Source organism: Arachis ipaensis, chromosome B07, assembly GCF_000816755.2.
Source record: "Arachis ipaensis cultivar K30076 chromosome B07, Araip1.1, whole genome shotgun sequence".
NCBI lineage: Eukaryota > Viridiplantae > Streptophyta > Magnoliopsida > Fabales > Fabaceae > Arachis > Arachis ipaensis.
This window is the reverse complement of record NC_029791.2, coordinates 72,671,254-72,695,394: the sequence shown is the minus strand read 5'-3', so window position 1 is coordinate 72,695,394 and position 24,141 is coordinate 72,671,254. Positions and strand designations below refer to the sequence as shown.

Genomic DNA, 24,141 nt, shown 5'->3' with positions numbered 1-24,141 from the left:
TCCATAACACGAAGTTGTGGCCAAGAAAAAGTTGATCTCTGAGGCCCCCTTAAAGCTCAAAAAGGGTGAATATCCGGAGATCCGACGTGAGATTCGAAGAAGAGGGTGGGAAGCTCTCACTAACCCCATTCAACAGGTCGAAATCTTAATGGTTCAAGAGTTCTATGCTAATGCTTGGATCACTAGGAACCATGACCAAAGTATGAACCCAAACCCAAAGAATTGGCTCACAATGGTTCGGGGGAATTACTTGGATTTCAGTCTAGAAAATGTAAGGTTGGCATTTAACTTGCCAATGATGAGAGGAGATCCTCATCCTTTCACTAGAAGGGTCAACTTTGATCAAAGGTTGGACCAAGTCCTCATGGACATTTGTGTGAAAGGAGCTCAATGGAAGAGAGACTCAACAGGCAAGCCGGTTCAACTAAGAAGGCTTGACCTCAAACCCGTGGCTAGGGGATGGTTGGAGTTCATCCAACGCTCTATCATTCCTACTAGAAACCGGTCTGAAGTTACAATAGATCGGGCTATCATGATCCATAACATCATGAATGGAGAGGAAGTAGAAGTTCATGAGATCATACCTCTAGAACTCTACAAGGTGGCGGACAAGCCCTCTACTTTGGCAAGGTTAGCCTTCCCTCATCTTATCTGTACCCTATGCAATTCAGCTAGAATTGTCATAGAGGAAGACATCCTCATTGATGAGGACAAGCCCATCACTAAGAAGAGGATGGAGCAAACAAGAGAGCCTACTCATGGACCTCAACAAGAGCATGAGGAAATTCCTCATCAAGAAAATCCCTGAGGTACCTCAAGGGATGCACTTTCCTCCACAAAACTATTGGGAGCAAATCAACACCTCCTTAGGAGAATTGAGTTCCAACATGGGGCAACTAAGGATGGAGCACCAAGAGTCATGAGGGAGGAACAACAAAGGCAAGAAAGAGAGATAAAGGAGCTCAAGCACTCCATAAGATCTTCAAGAGGAAGAACTAGCCGCCATCACTAAGGTGAACCCGTTCTTTAATTTCCCTGTTCTTATTTTTCTGTTTTTTTCAAAATTTATGCTTTATGTTTTGTCTATGTTTGTGTCTTTATTACATGATCATTAGTGTCTAGTGTCTATGTCTTAAAGCTAAGAATGTCCTATGAATCCATCACCTTTCTTAAATGAAAAATGTTTTTATTTGCAAAAGAACAAGAAGTACATGATTTCGAATTCTATCTTGAAATTAGTTTAATTATTTTGATGTGGTGGCAATACTTTTTGTTTTCTGAATGAATGCTTGAATAGGCATATTTTTGAATTTGTTGTTTATAAATGTTAAAATTATTGGCTCTTGAAAGAATAATGAAAAAGGAGAAATGTTATTGATAATCCGAAAAATCATAAAATTGATTCTTGAAGCAAGAAAAAGCAGTGAACACAATGCTTGCGAAAAAAAAAGAGAAATAAAAAAAAGAAAAAAATGGCAAAAAAAATAAAGAAAAAAAGAAAAAGAAAGAAAAAGAAAAAGCAAGCAGAAAAAGCCAATAGCCCTTTAAACTAAAAGGCAAGGGTAAAAAGGATCCAAGGTTTTGAGCATTAATGGATAGGAGGGCCCACAGGAATAAAATCCTGGCCTAAGCGGCTAAATCAAGCTGTCCCTAACCATGTGCTTGTGGCGTGAAGGTGTCAAGTGAAGAGCTTGAGACTAAGCGGTTAAAGTCATGGTCCAAAGCAAAAAAGAGTGTGCTTAAGAGATCTGGGCACCTCTAATTGGGGACTCTAGCAAAGCTGAGTCATAATCTGAAAAGGTTCACCCAGTTATGTGTTTGTGGCATTTATGTATCCGGTGGTAATACTGGAAAACAAAATGCTTAGGGTCACGGCCAAGACTCATAAAGTAGCTGTGTTCAAGAATCAACATATTGAACTAAGAGAATCAATAACACTATCTGAATTATGAGTTCCTATGGATGCCAATCATTCCGAACTTCAAAGGATAAAGTGAGATGCCAAAACTGTTCAGAAGCAAAAAGGCTACTAGCCCGCTCAACTAATTGAAACTAAGTTCATTGATAAGATTGGAATTTATTGTATTTTCTCTTCTCTTTATCCTATTTTGTTTTTAGTTGCTTGGGGACAAGCAACAATTTAAGTTTGGTGTTGTGACGAGCGGATAATTTATACCCTTTTTGGCATTATTTTTACATAGTTTTTAGTATGTTTTAGTTACTTTTTATTATATTTTTATTAGTTTTTATCCAAAAATTTCATTTCTGGACATTACTATGAGTTTGTGTGTTTTTCTGTGATTTCAGGTATTTTCTGGCTAAAATTGAGGGACTTGAGCAAAAATCTGATTCAGAGGCTGAAAAAGGACTGCAGATGCTGTTGGATTCTGACCCTCCTACACTCAAAGTGGATTTTATGGAGCTACAGAAGCCCAATTGGTGCGCTCTCAATTGTGATGGAAAGTAGACATCCTGGTCTTTCCAGAAATATATAATATTTCATATTTTGCTCGAGATTTGATGGCCCAACACTACAAGAAAAACACCCATTTAGGTACAATTGAAAAGTGTAGCCAAAAGTGAAAAAAAATGATGCCTTAGGCTACGGCTACGCTTTTTGGGCTACAGCTACGCTTTTTGGGGTGATTCCTATTCGCCCGTTGCCTATTCTCAAAGGCTACGCTTTTCTGCACCAAGGGCTACGCTTTTGGCATTTGGGAATAGGCTACGCTTTTCAAGTGATGCTGTCTAAGACCAAAGGCTACGCTTTTCAGCTTTCATTCTTCCAGAATAGGCTACGCTTTTCAACGCTACTACATCACTTGTAAAGCGTAGCCATATTGTATACCATAGCTACTTTTTATAAGCGTAGCCTTAGGTCCCTCTTTTTTTTTTTGTATACTATAGCTACTATATATAAGTGTAGCCTTAGGTCCCTCATTGTTTTTTTTTTCTTTTCTGTATATATGTATATATATATAATCCTATCATTTTAATTAAATTAGTAAAATATTATAAAATAAAAATAATACATAATAATACAATCCAATATTCTTTAAATAATAAAAATTATCCTAAAACAAAATTTCGGTTGCCATAATAAATTAGCAGCCATAAGATCTTCTATTTGGGAATAATACAAATTATTTCTCTAAAAATAAAATTTATTTCTCTAAAAATAAATTTCTTCAAAATCAATTGCACATGTAGGTTCTTGTCTTTCCTTTTGTAGATCAGATGTTGGTATTGCCTGCTCCGATTGAGGCCTGGCTGACTGACTTTTGCGCATTTCCTTGTTTGAGAGTGTGCTTCTAATAATCCTTGCACTACCTTCTTGCACTACCTTCATGCTTCTGATTCTGCTTCAGAGGTGTTGAGCCAACAATTGTTTTGGCTGAAGATGTTACATTATTCTACTCTAATAAACTATCTAAATCAGACCCCTGCACAATAAGAAACCCATCAAACTATGAAGTGATAGCATGATCATACATGATAAGTCCATAAATCACAATAAAATAAACCAAAGAACAATCCACGCCAGAACTTATAGTGGATTCCTGATTCATCATATTCCATGTCATGAGCAATAAGACAGCATATTAGAGGAAATAATCCTCAAAGTCACTTTAGTATGAACCATTATGCCAACAAAATGATATGCATTATAATAGCATCTATAAGTAGTGCTTTGTCTATAGTACATTGACCTTTTTATCATTAACTGACAAGTAATAAACAAGTGCCATCCTTAAATCTTAATAAATTAGTTAATCTCTTTCCTTGTCATTTCATGAGCCACTAAGGTTACATTGAAACCAACATTTATCAAAAACTCCAACTAGTAAAAGGATGATTTAAGGATACTATCATCCACGAGAACATTCAAATAGAATGAATCAATCTAATTAATTAAAATTTTGGCGATAATTGCAGAAAACCAGATCAAGATGCATCTGATTGATACAAACTAGACATGACCAGTGGCAACTTATTTACATTGACGTCACAACATAAAGAAGCAGAATTTCAAAGTTACTTTCCATCAGAGTAAGAGCAGTAAATAAAACAAGTTTCAAAGCAATTCAGGTAAGGTTTGTCCACACTGCATAAAATTGTCAGCACTTAGATCTTTTATGATTAAAAATGATAATTTATTCTAAATAGGAAAAGGGTAAATTGCGATGGCTTCTCTCTAGTCTTGACATTAGACAATAATACACACAATACTTCTCTGTTTTGATATTTGCAATAGTATATTTTAAATTTTTAATGAATTTCTAGTGCAATTTAAAGTTATATAATACTTAATATTTCTATAGATTGTAAGCTGTGGTATTAATTTCTTTTATAAACACAACACTAACAAAGTCAATGCAAACATTAAAAAAATAGTGTTGTATATAATTTAACTTTAACCTCAGGAAAGTGTCAGTGCAATTTATACAAAGGAAAAGGAATTGAAGTTACTAACCGTTTTCTCGTACCACTCTTTGGTAAAGAAAAGTTTGATTCCATGAACAATCAACGAGGCATAGACAATGACAAAGAGATGATGTGAGTACCAAAATGCACTGAAGCTAGTTAGATTGTTGAGTGGTTTAGGAAGCTTAATCCTGTTTCTCCTGAACCAAGGTGTGGCTTGTACTTTTGAGGGCTTACACGAAGGAGGCGAAGGAAGTCGCAAGAAAGATGAAAAATTGCATGTATTTCAACACCAATTGCTACTGCTACGGCTATCACCTGCAAGAACAACAACATATATACCCTCACTTTGTTTGTACTACTAACTTTATTTAAATGATGACACATTTATTCAGCAAGGGAATCTTGAGAAACAATACCCTATAACATGATATACATCTTTTCTCCTTCTACAGTGTAAGAATTTGTAGGCAAATAAACCTAACATCAGACAAATCCACAGTGCCATAACCCAAGTTCTTTGCCAGTTGTCCTGTATGAAGTACTTGGTATTTGTATAGCACTTCCTAACAGCACTATCTTCATATGTAGGCTTCAGTTTCAAGCTTAGCATTTGGCTTAGGTACTTGCTAAGTTGCTATCACCTCTTGTAGAATGACTTGGTCCATGCAATAAGAGCATTAACATGAGTAATATGGAGTTTTTTTTTTCTTTTCAAATAAATTTCTAGTCACTTCTAGAGTTAGCTATTTATGATTTTGGTCTATGTCAAATTTTTCTTATGGATTTGATCTAATTTCCTAAATACAAGTGAAATCAGTCCCTCTCATCATCTTAATAATACACACAATACTTCTCTGTTTTGATATTTGCAATAGTATATTTTAAATTTTTAATGAATTTCTAGTGCAATTTAAAGTTATATAATACTTAATATTTCTATAGATTGTAAGCTGTGGTATTAATTTCTTTTATAAACACAACACTAACAAAGTCAATGCAAACATTAAAAAAATAGTGTTGTATATAATTTAACTTTAACCTGAGAAAAGTGTCAGTGCAATTTATACAAAGGAAAAGGGATTGAAGTTACTAACCGTTTTCTCGTACCACTCTTTGGTAAAGAAAAGTTTGATTCCATGAACAATCAACGAGGCATAGACAATGACAAAGAGATGATGTGAGTACCAAAATGCACTGAAGCTAGTTAGATTGTTGAGTGGTTTAGGAAGCTTAATCCTGTTTCTCCTGAACCAAGGTGTGGCTTGTACTTTTGAGGGCTTACACGAAGGAGGCGAAGGAAGTCGCAAGAAAGATGAAAAATTGCATGTATTTCAACACCAATTGCTACTACTACAGCTATCACCTGCAAGAACAACAACATATATACCCTCACTTTGTTTGTACTACTAACTTTATTTAAATGATGACACATTTATTCAGCAAGGGAATCTTGAGAAACAATACCCTATAACATGATATACATCTTTTCTCCTTCTACAGTGTAAGAATTTGTAGGCAAATAAACCTAACATCAGACAAATCCACAGTGCCATAACCCAAGTTCTTTGCCAGTTGTCCTGTATGAAGTACTTGGTATTTGTATAGCACTTCCTAACAGCACTATCTTCATATGTAGGCTTCAGTTTCAAGCTTAGCATTTGGCTTAGGTACTTGCTAAGTTGCTATCACCTCTTGTAGAATGACTTGGTCCATGCAATAAGAGCATTAACATGAGTAATATGGAGTTTTTTTTTTCTTTTCAAATAAATTTCTAGTCACTTCTAGAGTTAGCTATTTATGATTTTGGTCTATGTCAAATTTTTCTTATGGATTTGATCTAATTTCCTAAATACAAGTGAAATCAGTCCCTCTCATCATCTTAAATATAAATCAACTTCATACTTATGATTTGAAATATAAGTACTTATCTGTATGTGAAACTATAATAATGACTAATATTACTTAATTTTGATAAGTTTTATACCAAAACAATCTGAAATAGGATGATGTAAATACCATGATAAATCCTGTCTCTTCAGGGTCTAGTTCTTCCATGATCAAAGCTGCATATTCTTCAGCCTGCTGCTGTATGTTTGAGAGATCTGGTCAGAAATCTGGTCCCAAAAGTCCTTCAATTGAGCCTTGTTAATTGAATCCCCGTGAATATCCCTCCTCCTAGCCAAAGAATCAAAAAGAACACCAGCAAATGCCTCAGATTCCTTGCTCATCCCTACATACAAACAATTAAACAAATCCAAACCATAGTTATCTAAACACTTCCTAAAAGAAAACTACTCAGAACAAGTCCTTATTTCACTCACTCACACACACACACACACAAACAATTTCACAAACACTTGAAAAACAACAACAAAAAAATAATGTAGATTTGTTATGAACTCTTCAATTTCAATTATTACCTATGCATTTTCCAAAGAGAGAATGATGAAGCCATCCATCAGTTGAAGCAGTAAGAACATCAAACTGCTTCTCCACTTCATGCCACCCTGCACCACCGCCACCGTCACCGCCATCACCACCACCACCGCCACCCTTAGTGATGAACTTAAGTTCCTTGAGAGTACTCGAAGCCGCGGACTTAGTCCTATCGTAGTGTCCTCTTCTTGCAGCAGCAGTAGCATCAGAAGAAGAAGGTGCTGTTTGTTTGGAAGAAATCGAAGCAAGTCATTTGAGTTCTTGAGAAACCTGCTTCATTTTAATGGAAGCGGTTTTAACAACAGTAGCACCAAAGGAAATCAAGTGGAACAAAAGAAGAAATAAGGGTACGAGAGTTCACCCGCGCTGCAACATACCCAAACTCCCAAATTGAAAACCCTAGAATCACATACCTATTCAACTAGAAATCAGCACATAGAAGACGATGATGAGAAGCATGGAGATGACAATAGTGAGGGCGGTGCAGCGACGATTACAGGAGAACGGCGCAGCAATGATTACTGGAGAACGGCGCAGCGACGATTACTAGAGAAGAGCAATGGTCAGTGCAGTGGTGACAATGGCAAAGGTGATGAGTGTCGATGGTGAACGGTGAGCGGTGACTAGCGGTGAGTGGTTGTGGTGACCTGGTCAGCGTAGCGACGTGATGAGTGGTGACTGGTGAGTGGTGACTGGCGGTGAATGGTGACTGGGTGGCGACAGTCAACGGCCACGGTGAGAAGGCGAAGGTGATGATGAGTGTCGTAGGCGAAGGTGAGGGTTGTTGAGCAAGAATGGCGAAGGTGACCTGAGGTTGTGCGCGTATTGAAGGCCGTGAGAGCGTTAAGTTGTGCGCGTAAATTGAAGGTGAGGGGGAATTGAAAGGAGATGAAAAATTTCACTAAGTGTTTGGATTTGGGCTGCATACATTAGGCATCACTTTTGAAGCGCACCCAAAACATAATAAATAAGTTACTCTTTAAAAGCGTTTCCTTTGATACGAAAAGTGAATCCATAGATATCAACCTATGGCTACGTTTTATAAGTGATTTCTATAATACCTAAGGCTACACTTTTTAAATGATGCCACAATTGTGTATTCTTTTCTCTTATAAAAAGGCAACACGGAAAAAAGCGTAGCCTATTCTATGAATAGGCTACGCTTTTCAATTGTAGCTTAAAATAAGTGTGGTTGAATGGGTATTTTTCTTGTAGTGCAAACTGGCGTTCAAAGCCAGCCTAAAACTTCCTGGCGTAAAACACCGAAACTGGCACCCAAGCTGGCGTTTAACTCCAGAAATAGCCTATGCACGTGAAAGCTTCAATGCTCAGCCCAAGCACACACCAAGTGGGCCCCGAAAGTAGATTTCTGCACTATCTGCACTTAGTTACTCATTTTCTGTAAACCCTAGTTACTAGTTTAGTATAAAAACTACTTTTAGAGACTTATAATCTTCTTTTATCATCTCTGGACGTTTAGTTTTTAGAGCTGATGCTATTATTCACATTTGGAGGCTGGCCTCATGGCCATGCCTAGACCTCTTTTCACTTATGTATTTTCTACGGTGGAGTTTCTACACCCCATAGATTAAGGTGTGGAGCTCTACTGTTCTTCATGAATTAAAGCAATTACTACTATTTTCCTTTCAATTCATGCCTACTTCTTCTCCAAGATATAGTCTCGTACTTAATTCAGTTAAATCAGAATGAAGGGGTGACCCGTGACAATCACCCAATCTTCGTTACTTGCTTAGCCAAGATCCGTGTGCCTGACAACCACAAAGCGGTCTACATGATGTTCAATGTAGTCATTGGACGACAGCTGGAGTATATTCTCTTGGATATCTAATACACGGACCGAGTCCGTGGGATTAGTATCTTTGTGATATAGGATAGAACCAATTGGTAGCTATTCCTGGGATCCGGAAAGTCTAAACCTTGTCTGTGGTATTCCGAGTAGGATCCTATAGCTTGCCATGGAAGGGAGCATGTATGGTTGGAAGAAGACAATAGGAAAGCAGAGGTTCAGAAGCAACAAAGCATCTTCATACGCTTATTTGAAATTCCCACCAATGAATTACATAAGTAACTTTATTTTATTTTATGTCTTATTTATATTTTAATTATCAAAACCTCATAACCATTTGAATTCGCCTGACTAAGATTTATAAGATGACCATAGCTTGCTTCAAGTCGACAATCTCCGTGGGATCGACCCTTACTCACGTAAGGTTTATTACTTGGATGACACAGTGCACTTGCTGGTTAGTTGTGCGGAGATGTGAAAAGTGTGAATCACGATTTCCCACACCAGCGTGCCTGACGCGTACGCGTGGGTTAGAGTACTGCACAAAGATGCGTGCACGAGGATGACGCGTACGCGTGACATGCGCGATCTGCAGAAATAACAGAAAATGCTGGGGGCGATTTCGGGCCGACTTTTGACCCAGTTTCCGGCCAAGAAACACAGACTAGAGCTAGGGAACATGCAGAGACTCAACACACATGCTCATTAGGATAGTTTTAGTTTTTAGATCTGAATCTAGAGAGAAAATTACTCTTCCTCTAGGTTTTCTTTACATTCATAGTTTCATAGTTTATTGCTTTTGCTTTGGATATTGAAGAGTCATCACCTCCGTTGAAGATATTATTCTAGTTTGTTTTCTTACTCCTTTATTATTCCATATTCTTAATTCTTGTTTAGAGTTACAACTGGATTATTTTTAAAATTTATTTATACAAAGGATTACTTTTATTTTTAATTAATTTTGAATCCCTATTTTATTTAAATTATCAAGTCTCTTTTCTACTCCAAACTCCCAATAACGAAGATGGTATCCATGTTGATGGAGTAGACTCCCAACTTGACGTGGGTGTTGATTAAGAGGAGACACTTGAGTTGAAATGCTCAAGTGATTAGTTTAATTAAAAGTTGTTGGCTAATTCTGTATTTACTAACGCTAGACCTTCCCAAGGGAGAGGACTAGGATTTGCGAATAAGAGTTAGTTCAATCACTTGACTTTCCTTTATTTAGTAAGGGTTAACTACGTGAAAATAACAACCTCTTTATACTACACTTGAGAGAATTCCAACAAGGATAGAACTTCCAATTAATCATTCCCCCAGTCAAGGCTTCTTTATTTAGAATATTATAAATCTCTTTTAATTCTCATTGCTTTAATTTACAATCATATGCTTGTGCCCATTGCCCAAACTCAAAACTTTCCAGAAAATTCCTCATTAATAAATTAGCACCCTTTTTAGCAACTCGTTGGGAGACGACCTGGGACTCATACTCCCAGTATTTTTATTCTAAACTTTTGTGACAACTTTTCTAAATTGATGAGGCGGATTTTTGCTGGTTAAGAGCTATACTTGCAATGCTGTTCTTATATTATAATCTCTTAAATGGCCGACTTACGCTCCACATCAGACTTTGTTTCTTATTTTGTTAGCTTTTGTTTTTATTTGTGATAAGTCCATATTTGACAATATATTTTAGCTTGATTTGGATGGGTTTCATCACATAAACTCACACTTAAGTACTCAAATAACATACTTTTGTGATTTCTCCCTGATTTGGACATAAATGTGAAAACATAAGTTTTTGTGCCTAAATTAGTGATTTTAATTCCACTTTCATGCCATTTTATGCCGTGATGTTTTTTGTGAGTAATTTCCGGTCATTTTGGCAAGATTGGCTAAGCGAAAGTGGAAAAAGGCATGTAGAAGGGAGAACACATGAAGAAAACAAGGAAAAGCACACACAGGCAAGTGTGTGTGCGCACAAGCTTGTGTGTGTACGCACAAGAGAAAATTTGCATGTGTGCGTGCGCACAAGTACCTGTGCATACGCACAGGTCAACATTTAGCCAAGTGTGCAGACGCACACATCTGTGCGTCCACACAGGTCCTTGCACGTGATTTTATTAATGAAACGCGTACTGTACGTTTTCTGTGGGCTTTTAGCCCATTTTGGAAGGATTGGATGCTGATTTTGGAGTGTTATATAAGAGGAATTCAACACATATGAAGAGGAAGCTTTCATTAGGTTAGAATTAGGTAGAAAATCTATTAGGAGTAGGAGTAGGAGTAGAGTAGAAAATGCTCTCTTAGTGTTTAATTTCCATTTCCATTGTAGCATTTTATAGCAAGCTTTTCTTTGGATTTTTGCTTCTTTTATTGTAAATACTCTTGATCTTCTCTTTAATTACATTGCTTTTGCCTTTATTTTCTTATGGTTCAAGTTACTTTGTTTATATATGCAATTTTGGTATCTTGGAATTTTGATAGATGAATTTAATGTTTTATGCTTTCTTTATGCTTGTTTGGATGTTTATTGTTGATTTTGTGCATAGTTGGTTATTGCTTTCCATTTTCCTGTGCAATTTCTTATGTTTTGTTTTTATGTACACAAGGTGTTTGTGAAAATGCCAACTTTGAGTTTTGAGTAGATTTTCCCACCTTGGCTTGGAATTTGAGTTCCTAGGATACAAGAGTCATAATATCCGATATTTAGTAGTAATTCTTGGGGAGTTAGTTGACTCTTGTTTCCATTAAAGCTAGCCTTTTATCAACTAGTTTGGTAAGTTGGTTAGGACTTATGGATTAAGGTCAATTATGCTTGCTTGACTTACTCCTCGATGTAAGGGGTTAGCTAGGCGAGATTAACTCATGATAATTGCCATAGTTGTGGTTATGACCATGATAGGATTCCTTAGATTCTCATTCCTAAGTCAAGGCTCTTTCTTGCATTTATAGCATTTTTGCTAGTTTTGATCTCATCTTATCTCTACTCGCATTAATTGCAATTTTGATCATTCCTTAGTTCCTTTATTTCTTATCTCTTTTAATCTTTTGTTCTTTGATTGCAAAACTCCTTTCTGTCCCCTTAACAACCAAAAGAGAAACACTTCCAATTGCATCCTAGGGAGAGCGACCCAGGAGTTAAATACTCTCAGTTTAATTGAATTTGAATTGGATATTTGATTAAGAGAGTTCATCATTGGTTTGGCCTATGCTACTAACGAATTGATTCTTGATTCTAAATCGATGGTAGATACCTCTTTATCAAATTTGGCGCCGTTACCGGGGATGCAATTGAGTGCTATCTTTTGGTTGTTGTAAATATGTTGATAGTGTAAATATCTTACTTTTTGGTTGTTTGGTTATTTTTGTTGATACTTAGGTATTTGTTTTTCTTGATTGTTAATGTCTTCTGTTTTTATTTCCTACTTTCTTTATGAGCTATCGCCCTTGTTGATTGGAGCTTGGTTGTGAATATTTTGTAGGGTATGATGAATTCAAATTGGGATTGCTTCATGGAGTGAGAGAACCAATTAAGGGAGGAACCAATTTTGTATAAGCAACACTCTTGGCAAATACCTCCCTCACACTACAATGAGCTACACTCTCCCCTATATGAATATCAAACCCAAATATATGAAGGATACCCCTCACATACCCTTCAACCACCCAACCCTCAAGTACCACATCATACACTTCCATGGAATCAAAATGTCTATACACCTTGCTACCAACCATATGAATCATCACCCCCTTTTACACAACCTTAATACCTCCACCCACATGAACTACCTCCCACATATACAACCCTTCTCCCGACCTTTGAATCTCCTTTTCCACCTCAATATAAAGTTTTACGACCCTTGCCCCCAAGAAGAACAAGACCTTCAACCACTCTTCCAAGAGCAAGAAGGGTTCCAAAAGAAGCAAGGAGAGTTCATGGCCACTAAAGCCGAAGCGGTAAACTGCTTGACCTCACTACGCTCAACCATTCAAGACACCCCCCTTGAAAAAGGTGGAAGATCAAGTAAGGAGTGTAGGGAGGAGGAAAACATGGAGCCTCAAGGAAAGGAAGAGGAACCAAGGCTTGAGTCACAAGAGGAGGAAGGTAGAGCTAGTGAATCAAGGAAGGATGAAAGCACAAACCTCCTTGATGTGAGCTCCAATCAAAGTCCAACTTGAGGACTTAAAACAAAAGTGCTAGGTGGAGACACCCTACCATGCTAATATCCTTTCAACCCTTCTTTTTTTTAATTTTGTCTATTGAATTTTTGTCTCTTTGATTAGTATATTTTTTATTGCATTCTAGGCTTAAGTTAGTTGCATTTTATGTTTGATTATGTGTTTTTTATGAATGATGTGTTTTGGGCTTGAATGACCTTGATTGATATCATGGTTGGTGCCTTAGAGGCTTTAAAAATGTTGCAAAAATAGAGTTCTGTGCGGGCACACAGCCTCGTGCGTACGCACACTTCCCCTGTTTTTTCCCACCTGTGCGGGTGCACAGCAGTGTGACCTGTTTTCACACGCTTTGTCTGCAACGCTCGCACCATCTATGCACGCGCACTGATGAGCGGATAATTTATACACTTTTTGGATTGTTTTTAGGTAGTTTCTGGTAGGATCTAGCTACTTTTTAGTATATTTTTATTAGTTTTCAAGCAAAATTCACATTTCTGGACTTTACTATGAGTTTATGTGTTTTTTTGTGATTTCAGGTATTTTCTGGCTGAAATTAAGGGACCTGAGCAAAAATCTGATTCAGAGGCTGAAAAAGGACTGCAGATGCTGTTGGATTCTGACCTCCCTGCACTCGAAATGAATTTTCTAGAGATAAAGAAACCCAATTGGCACGCTCTCAATTGCGTTGGAAAGTAAACATCCTGAGCTTTCCAGAAATATATAATAGTCCATGCTTTGTCTGAGTTTTGATAATGCAAACTGGCGTTTGAACGCCCACTTTCTACCCTATTCTGGCGTTAAACGCCAGAACTGGCATAAAAGCTAGAGTTAAACGCCCAAACTGGCACCAAAGCTGGCGTTTAAGTCCAAGAAGAGTCTCTACATATGAAAGCTTCAATGCTCAGCCCAAGCACACACCAAGTGGGCCCCGGAAGTGGATTTCTGCACTATCTGCACTTAGTTACTCATTTTTTGTAAACCCTAGTGACTAGTTTAGTATAAAAACTACTTTTAGTGATTTATTTCTTATCTTTCATCTTTAGCACATTTGGACCATTTTCACTGAGAGGACAGACGGTAGCCATTGACAACAGTGATCCCCCAACATACAGCTTGCCATGGAAAGGAGTATGAATGATTGAATGAAGACAGTAAGAAATCAGAGATTCAGAAGCAACAAGAATTTCCATACGCTTATCTGAAATTCCACCAATGAATTACATAAGTATTTCTATCTTATTTTATATTTTTTTATATTTTAATTATCAAAATCTCATACCCATTTGAATCTGCCTGACTGAGATTTACAAGATGACCATAGCTTGCTTCAAGCCGACAATCTCCGTGGGATCGACCCTTACTCACGTATCGTTTAACGCCAAGATGGCACAGGAGGGGAGATTTTGTTTTTTTAATTCAAATCTTTTTCAAATCATATCTTTTTCAAAATCAAATCAGTTCCATTTTTCTCTCACTATTTTCGAAAATCCTTGCTACAATTAATGATTTGATTCAAAAATTTTAAGTTGTTACTTGCCTATTAAGAAAGGTTCAATATTTGAATTCTAGAATCATATCTTTTAATTTCTTGTTAGTCAAGCAATCAACTTTAATTTCAAAAATCAAATCTTTTTAATCTCCAATTCAAATCCTTTTCAAAATAAATTTCAATCATATCTTTTTCAAAAATCAATTTCAAAATCTTTTCTAACTTCTTATCTTTTCAAAATTGATTTTCAAATCTTTTCAAATTAACTACTTCACTTTTTGTTTGGTTTTAAAAGTTTTCTATTTCAATCATATCTTTTTCAAAACCACCTAACTACTTTTCTCTTTAATTTTTGAATTCTAACCACTTTCTCACTTTTAATTTTCGAAAACCATCATCCATTTTTTCAAAATTCTTTTTAATTATTTTAAAACTTTTTTAATTTTGTTTTCAAAAATTATTTTCCCTCTTCACCTTATTCTATTTAAGGACTAACACTCCTCCTCAATTAGCAATTTGGACTCTCTCCTTCATCATAAGTTCGAATTCTCCTCTCTACCTCATCCTTCCATTCTTCTTTTTCTCTGACACATTAAGGAATCTCTATACTGTGACATAGAGGATTCCATACTTTCTTTGTCTTCTTCTCTATCATATGAGCAGGAACAAAGATAAAGGCATTCTTGTTGAAGCTAATCCTGAACCTGAAAGGACCTTGAAGAGAAAGCTAAGAGAAGCTAAAGCACAACTCTCTGGAGAGGACCTAACAGAAATTTTCAAAAAGGAAGCAGACAAAACAAACATGGCCGAACCCAACAACAATGGTGGAGTGGGGCACGAAATTGTGATCTCAGGCAACGGCGCCAGAAACTCTGTACGCACGTCTTAATAAATCGTTTTTCATTCACAACTTCGATACAACTAACCAGCAAGTGCACTGGGTCGTCCAAGTAATAAACCTTACGTGAGTAAAGGTCGATCCCACGGAGATTGTTGGTATGAAGCAAGCTATGGTCACCTTGTAAATCTCAGTCAGGCGGATATAAAATAGTTATGGAGTTTTCGAACAAAAATAATAAATAGAAAATAAGGATAGAAATACTTATGTAATTCATTGGTTAGAATTTTAGATAAGCGTATAGAGATGCATTCATTCCTCTGAACCTCTGCTTTCCTGATGTCTTCATCCAATCAGTCTTACTCCTTTCCATGGCTGGCATTATGTAAGGACATCACCGTTGTCTTTAGAAGCGGAATAAGTTAAATTGAATAGAAAAACAGTAGTACTTTGCATTAATCTTTGAGGAACAGCAGAGCTCCACACCTTAATCTATAGAGTGCAGAAACTCTACTGTATGAAAATACATAAGTGATAATGGTTCAGGCATGGCCGAATGGCCAGCCCCCATGAAAGTCTAAGATGGCATAAAACTGATCAAAGATGATGTCTAATACAATAGTAAAAAGTCCTATTTATAATAAACTAGTTACTAGGGTTTACAGAAGTAAGTAATTGAGGCATAAATCCACTTCCGGGGCCCACTTGGTGTGTGCTTGGGCTGAGCTTGAATGTTACACGTGTAGAGGTCAATCTTGGAGTTGAACGCCAGTTTGTAACGTATTTCTGGCGTTCAACTCTGGCTTGTGATGTGTTTCTGGCGTTTAACTCCAGACAGCAGCGTAGAACTGGCGTTCAACGCCCTTTTTACGTCATCTAAACTAGGCAAAAGTACAGACTATTATATATTGATGGAAAGCCCTAGATGTCTACTTTCCAACACAATTAAAAGCGCGCCATTTTAAGTTCTGTAGCTCCAGAAAATCCACTTTGAGTGCAGGGAGGTCAGAATCCAACAGCATCAGCAGTCCTTCTTCAACCTCTGAATCTGATTTTTGCTCAAGTCCCTCAATTTCAGCCAGAAAATACCTGAAATCATAGAAAAGCACACAAACTCATAGTAAAGTCCAGCAATGTGAATTTAACATAAAAACTAATGAAAACATCCCTAAAAGTAACTAGATTCTACTAAAAACATACTAAAAACAATGCCAAAAGCATATAAATTATCCGCTCATCACAACACCAAACTTAAATTGTTGCTTGTCCCCAAGCAACTAAAAATCAAATAGGATAAAAAGAAGAGAATATACTATAAATTCCAAACTATCAAGGCTTCTCTTACTCAATGGAAATGTCTCTTTCTATGAAAGCTCCAGCTGAGTAACATAGATGGCAAATAAGATGAGGAAAAGCTAGCCTTGCCCCAGGAGAGGGCTTTTCGGCTATTTTGTAGAGTTCAAGGGAGATGACTTCATGAAATTATACTTCTTCTCCAATCATGATGCTATGGATCATGATGGCCCGATCCACAGTAACTTCAGATCGGTTGCTAGTGGGGATGATGGAGCGTTGGATGAACTCCAACCATCCTCTAGCCACAGGCTTGAGGTCCAGTCTTCTTAATTGAACCGGCTTGTCTTTGGAGTCAATCTTCCATTGAGCTCCTTCCACACACATGTCCATGAGGACTTGGTCCAACCTTTGATTAAAGTTGACCCTTCTAGTGTAGGGGCGTGCATCTTCTTGCATCATAGGCAAGTTAAACGCCAACCTCACATTCTCCGGACTAAAATCTAAGTATTTCCCCCGAACCATTGTAATATAATTCTTTGGGTGTGGGTTTTTACTTTGATCATGGTTCCTAGTGATCCATGCATTGGCATAGAACTCTTGAACCAAATGGAAAAACAAAAAGCTTATGCTTTTACCACACCAAACTTAGAATATTTCTCGCCCTCGAGCAAGAGAAGAAAGAATAGATGAAGAAGAAGAAAATATGGAGGAGAGGGGGAAGGGTGTATTCGGCCAAGAAGGGGAAGAGAGGGTTGTGTTGTGTGAAAATAAGTTTTGGAGAAGAGTGTTTATGGGATTGTGTGAAAGAGGTGTGAGAAAAAGTGAGTAGAGGTAGGTGGGATCCTGTGGGGTCCACAGATCCTGAGGTGTTCAAGGATTTACAACCTTGCACTAAATTAGGCGTGCAAAATGCCCTTGCACACAACTCTGGGCGTTCAGCGCCAGATTGGTGCTTGTTCTGGGCGTTGAACGCCCATTTGTTGCCCATTTCTGGCGTTGAACGCCAGAACCATGCTTGTTCTGGGCGTTCAGCGCCAGCTCTTCTCCAGGGTGCAATTCTGGCGTTCAAACGCCCAGATGCTGCCCATTTTGGGCGTTCAGCGCCAGAACCATGCTCTGTTCTGGCATTGAACGCCAGCCAGATGCTTTTTACTAGCGTTTAAACGCCAGTAAGGTCTTCCTCCAGGGTGTGATTTTTCTTCTGCTGTTTTTGATTCTGTTTTCAATTTTTATATTTATTTTGTGACTTCACATGATCATGAACCTAATAAAACATGAAAGAACAAGAAAAATAAAATTAGATAAATAAAAATTGGGTTGCCTCCCAACAAGCGCTTCTTTAATGTCAATATCTTGACAGTGGGCTCTCATGGAGCCTCACAGATGTTCAGAGCATTGTTGAGACTTCCCAACACCAAACTTAGAGTTTGGATATGGGAGTTCAACACCAAACTTAGAGTTTGGTTGTGGCCTCCCAATACCAAACTTAGAGTTTGACTGTGGGGGCTCTGGTTGACTCTGTTTTGAGAGAAGCTTACTATGCCTCTTTTCCATGTTTACAGAAGGGTAACCTTGAGTTGTAAACACAAGGGAGTCCTCATTCAATTGAAGGACTAATTCACCTCTGTCAACATCAATCACAACTCTTGCTGTGGCTAGGAAAAGTCTTCCAAGGATGATGGATTCATCCTCATCCTTCCCAGTATCAAGGATTATGAAATTAGCAGGGATGTAAAGGCCTTCAACCTTTACTAACACGTCCTCTACTTGTCCATAAGCCTGGCCAGCTTATCCCAAGAGTTCAGGCTATCTTTGGGTTGAGAGTCTAACCATATTCTAGCTCTGTCTCTCACAGCAAAAGGGAAAAGCATGAGCCTGTAGACTTCAGGATCTACTCCATTAGTCTTAACAGTATCACAGATCTACAAGAATTCAGTTAAGAACTGAAAAGGATCTTCAGATGGAAGTCCATGAAACTTGCAGTTCTACTGCATCAGAGAAATTAATTGAGGTTTCAGCTCAAAATTGTTTGCTCCAATGGCAGGAATGGAGATGCTTCTTCCATGTAAATTGGAATTAGGTGCAGTAAAGTCACCAAGCATCCTCCTTGCATTATTATTATTTTTGGCTGCCATCTCCTCTTCCTGTTCAAAAGTTTCTGAAAGGTGCTTGCTGGATTGTTGTAATTTAGCTTCTCTTAGTTTCCTCTTCAGAGTCCTTTCAGGTTCTGAATCTGCTTTAACAAGAATGTTCTTGTCCTTGCTCCTGCTCATATGAAAAAGAGGGACAGAAAAATAATAATAGGGATCCTTTTTACCACAGGTATAGAGGTTTCCCTGTGTGAGTAGAAGAAGAAAAGAATGTAATGTAAAGAAAGAAACACAAGGGTAAGGAGAGCAGAGATGTGGGATGAAGAGAGGTGTTAGTAGATGAATAAATAAATAGAAGGAGATGAGAGAGAAGGAGAATTTTCGAAAATTATTTTTGAAAAAGAGTTAGTGATTTTCGAAAATAGTTTTTAAAAAAGGTTAGTAATTTTTCGAAAATTAAAATCAAAAATTAAAATAATTAGTTAATTAAAAAGAAATTTTGAAAAAGAGGGAAGATATTTTCGAAAATTAGAGAGAGAGGGAGTTTGTAACACCCTAACTACCAAAGCTCACGCTTCTGGCTGCGTAACTCTGATAGCTCGGATATTACGACGACACTTATACTATTTAATACTAAAATATGAGCCTGTTTGAAACTTTAAACCGCAATACCGCTCCCAAAAATACTTTCATCCGATAACGTACATCCATAAATACCATACAACTTACAAAACTCATAAAGAGTACATCCATATATATATACAAATATATATATAAATAATATTACAAACATAATCCAATACAATTCCTATCCCTCTTACAGAATATCTCAAGATAAAGGCGAGGGTACAAAGAATAATAATCTAAAGCAATACAGAGCATTTCAACAACAACTAAATAAACTCTTCATGACTTCTGTGCCATATCCTGAAAGGGGAAAAATGTAGGGGGTGAGAACATCATCCTCGAAAGGGTTCTCAGTAGAGGATTTTTGGGAATTACTATAATAGGATACGTGAAGATAAACCGTACCAGTGATTAATAACCGTCTCATGCTCTTTTCAAAAACAACGGTTTACAATAAAAGTAAAGTCGGAAATCTTTTCTAAAAGAGGAACCGTTCAATTCTCAAAAACCCAAAAGCCTTTCAAAACGGTTTATCTATGCGGAACCAAAATAGCCTTTCATAATTTTATTCCAAACCAGAAACACAACCGAAATCAACCATCAGTTCATCTCTTTCCAACCACGGCCCTAGGCCCAAACAATCCAACCAACAACCAATCACCACAATCCAACAGAGTCCCAGATGCAAACACAGATAGGAAGAACATCCATCTCAGCCATCCGGCTTAAATTCATAATTCATAATCAGCCATACGGCCCATAACTCATTCGGTAATCCGCCATAAATCAATATTATACACAGCCATTCCGGCTCATAACGAAATGGCACCTCCACCATTCAACATCATCAAATTCACACATCGGCATTTAAGCCATAAATCACTTTTCTCAATTCATTCACTTTGAAATCAAGTTTCAACTCTTTTCAGCCTTGGCTTTAAAGATCTCATTTCTCAAATCATCTCAGGCTCATAAGCCAAATTTACTCAAAGTGAGTTCCATTTTTAAAACAAAGCCACTCTCGGCCCAAGTCCTTAGGGGAGAATAGCATAACTCATCTCGCCAAATTCATTTTAAATCATTAAAACCTTGGCTTTCCGATTTGAGTAATAAAATAGGATCTAAGCCAAACCGACTCACGTAATCATTTACTTCTTTCAAAGCCGTTTCCTTTACTTAAGCAAAACCAACTTCAACCCCCATGATAAATTCTAGAACGTTTCAACTGTTCAAGGTTTGTTTTAGTCTTGCAAGAATTCAGAATTCAAGGAGTACTTAAAACCTTTCTCAAAACATTTCAAAATGAAACTTGTCAATAGACAGTCAGGTCTTTTCAAAATCATTAAAACTCTTTAATTGAAACCCTCAAGTCAAATTCAAAGGCATAAACCCTTTTCACATTCAAATAGCTTTAAAACACAAGTTTCATCTAAATAACTTTCTCCTGAAAGAGATACAATGCCTTTCTTAAGAAGCAAGACTAAATCACAATTTCCTCTTTAATAATTCATTTCAAAAGTGTGAATCATCCTTTTCTTGATAATTCAAATAAAATAGCAGAAGTCTTTAACTCATCATTTTCCAAACAACATTTCAATAAAGACTCGGATTTTATAGAAATTTCGGCAGCACCTCCCCTAAAACTTGGACTTTTGCCACCCGGTTCGGGTCCCAACTAAACCGTTTCTCATTCCTTTTCAACAGCTCAAAACCAGAAATCAATTCAAAAGCAAGCTAAATCCAACAGTCGCCTCAATGGCATACCCCAAGGAAACCATTTCAAAAATCAACTCAATATCAACCGATTTAACTCATTTCCAAAGCTTTAAAGAAACGGTTCAGTAACAAATCATTTATCCAAGATCAAGTCAATTAAAATAAACCAGGCTGAATTCAAAAGTGCATTCGACTTTTCACATCATCAAATAATTGACTCAATTCAAACCAATCCTCAACGGATTAAACTCATTTCAAATATTTAAAGAATCAACTTCAAACATTACATTTCACAAGCCACACAACAATTCAGCCAAACCAACATACATAGTCATTCGAGTCAATCAATTGATACATAAGGCAGATACAATCACCAAATACACAATATCTCACATTAGTACCCATATGTAATAATTCCAATAATAAACTATAGTTTTCGGAAAGTGCCCCTACCTCAAAACGCAAATCCATAACCCAAATGCCTCATAGGGTCCTTTCCGCCTCAACCCGAACCGACGGCAACCAAAACCTCAGCTCCCAGCCACTTTTGCAATAACCATCACAACACTATTCGCAACATATAATAATCAGGACTCGACCCCACGTTACTAAAATTCACATTCATTAACCAAACACAATGAAATACTAACGCGAGGCTTTCCGAAACATACTGAAATGACAAAGGCAGCTGCGAACACCGAGCACGAAAGGCAAGCATGGATACACGACCCGATACTGAGGACTCAACGGCTGTTTTCGGCGGCGGAGGCAAGGTGCGGCGACACCCAGCGGCCCTTCCTCCCTCCACGCGACTCAGATGACCACTGCAGCAACAAGCCGTGACTATGGTATTCTTGAAATTCAAAAGAAACAGAATCCATTAACAAGACCTTACCGGTAATGTATTCCGGTGATGGTAAATGGCATTTTTTGGCGGCCAGGCACGGCGGCACGACTGACTTCTCCAGGAATGGCTGTGACAGAACCAGAAACAGGGGAAAAGCTCACCGAATCAGTAAGGGTTCTAAAGGCGGCTTTTTCCGACAGAGGAAGCGTTAGCTTCGCACGGCACGGCGGTTCCAACGGAGGCGGCGCCGGCGACGCAAGCACGGTCAGGTGTGGTGGCTGGACTCCCAGCTCAGCCCCAGATCTCTCGCATCTACTCTGCTCCTGAGCTCTCCCTCTCTGCTCTACCATAAATGACGGCGACTGTCTCAGTGGCAAAGGTGATGGCGGCACGGTGAGGACGACGGCGTTAGCACACGGCGGCGCAACGGGTCGTGCTCCTCACGTCATTGGCCCGCGCTTTCCTCCCTCAATGTCGCGCAGTTTCTCTCCTCTGGGATCCCTCGACAGCGACGACTCCTCGGCGACGGCGCGGCTAGGAGTGATGGTGTGACGAGCAGAGGCGGCGGCACGGCGTGGACGCGGTGGTGATGAAGGCTGGAAGGTGGGGTGAGGCTGGACGACAACCCATCAGTTGCGGCACTGTCTCGCGTGCCCTGCCTCGCGCTCTCTTTTCCGCCCGTGACTTTGGTCCACGGCTTCCTCTCCTTCGACGGCGACACGACGGCGCGGCGGCAGTGATGCCCGCCCCTCCTCCCTTTCTTCGTTTCTTTCTTTCAGGGAATCAAAGGAAACTTTGTGTGCTGTTGCTTTGGGGGGAAGGGTTTCGGCTGCTGAGGGCTAGGGAGCTAAGTGTGGGCAAAAAGGGAATCGAGTTGGTTAACGGGTTACTGAGTTAGGGTTTCCTTATTTTGAAAATTAGGGTTAGGGGTAATTTGGTAGTTTCGAATAAAATTGGGAATAATATAATAATTGAAACCCAAATTAAATCCAACAGTAATTATGTATAGAAAATACTATTTGTTCATCAATTTCACAAATTATTTTCAACAAAATGTCTCCACCAAATAATTAGAAATAATATACTTATTTTCTTCATTTTCCAAAATAGTAATATCAATATTCTAAAATATTAATTATTTAGTCCAAAATCATATAAAAATCCTTTTTATTTCACAACTACTAACTATATGATTTAAATATAGAAAATAATCCAATAATTATAAAATTGGATAATAAATCATAACTTGTCTCAAATTCAATAAATCACACTTGCCTTAATTATCTTTAATAAAATGATTTCCGAAATTAAGGCTATAAATAACTATATGATTTGAGACTTGATCATAATAAGACTTTTCAAAAGTTCTCGGTCTTACAGAGTTAGTTAGGTAGTTTTGAAAAAGATAAGAAACAAACAAAAAGTTAGTTAGTTAGTTGAAACAAATTTGAAAATCAATTTTGAAAAGATAAGAAGATAAGAAGTTAGAAAGGATATTTTAAAATCAAATTTTGAAAAAGATAAGATAAAGAGATATTTTTGAAAAGATATGATTGAAATTAGTTTTGAAAAAGATTTGATTTTTAAAATCACAATTAATGACTTGATTCACAAGAAATCACAAGATATGATTCTAAATATTTTTTATTTTTATGATTGTTTTTATTTTTTTGGATTTTTGTATATTTTTTTCGAAAAAACATATAGGAAAAAGAAAATAAGGATTTCAAAATTTTTTTTAATATGAATTCCAGGAATCTTGTATTCTTAGTATAAAGCTCCAATCCGAGGGTTAGGCATGGCTTAATAGCCAGCCAAGCTTTAGTATGTAACTCAGACATGCCACGGCTGACATTCCAATTAACTTGCCTCTATGCTGATGGTTGGAAGCCCCTATCCAAAAGAATTAGACATGGCTTTATAGCCAGCCAGGCTTCAACATGCTTCATGAAACTCTAGAATTCATTCTTAAAAATTCTGAAGAAAAATATATTTTTGAAAAGATTTAATTTTTTTTTTTTTCAAAAACAGATGAGAAATTTTTGAAAGGTTTTTGAAAAATTTTTGAAAATAAAACAAAAAAAAATTACCTAATCTGAGCAACAAGATGAACCGTCAATTGTTCAAACTCGAACAATCCCCGGCAACAACGCCAAAAACTTGGTGCACGAAATTGTGATCTCAGGCAACGGCGCCAGAAACTCTGTACGCACGTCTTAATAAATCGTTTTTCATTCAAAACTTCGATACAACTAACCAGCAAGTGCACTGGGTCGTCCAAGTAATAAACCTTACGTGAGTAAAGGTCGATCCCACGGAGGGAATACCACAGACAAGGTTTAGACTTTCCGGACTCTCATGAATTCTGCCATCAATCTAGCTTAT

At 37.6% G+C, this 24,141-nt stretch overlaps 2 long non-coding RNA genes and 1 pseudogene across 2 annotated transcripts; 1 reads left to right on the top strand and 2 right to left on the bottom strand.

Moving 5' to 3' along the window:
* LOC110264245 lies at window positions 3,037-5,106 on the bottom strand. The gene is made up of 3 exons (XR_002350017.1): window positions 4,845-5,106; window positions 4,475-4,743; window positions 3,037-3,443 (listed from the first exon to the last, which is right to left on the bottom strand). It is a non-coding gene; the product is annotated as an uncharacterized LOC110264245 (long non-coding RNA).
* Window positions 6,191-7,113, bottom strand: LOC110264244 (annotated as a pseudogene).
* LOC110264246 lies at window positions 7,261-22,142 on the top strand. The gene is made up of 3 exons (XR_002350018.1): window positions 7,261-7,628; window positions 18,869-18,880; window positions 22,128-22,142. It is a non-coding gene; the product is annotated as an uncharacterized LOC110264246 (long non-coding RNA).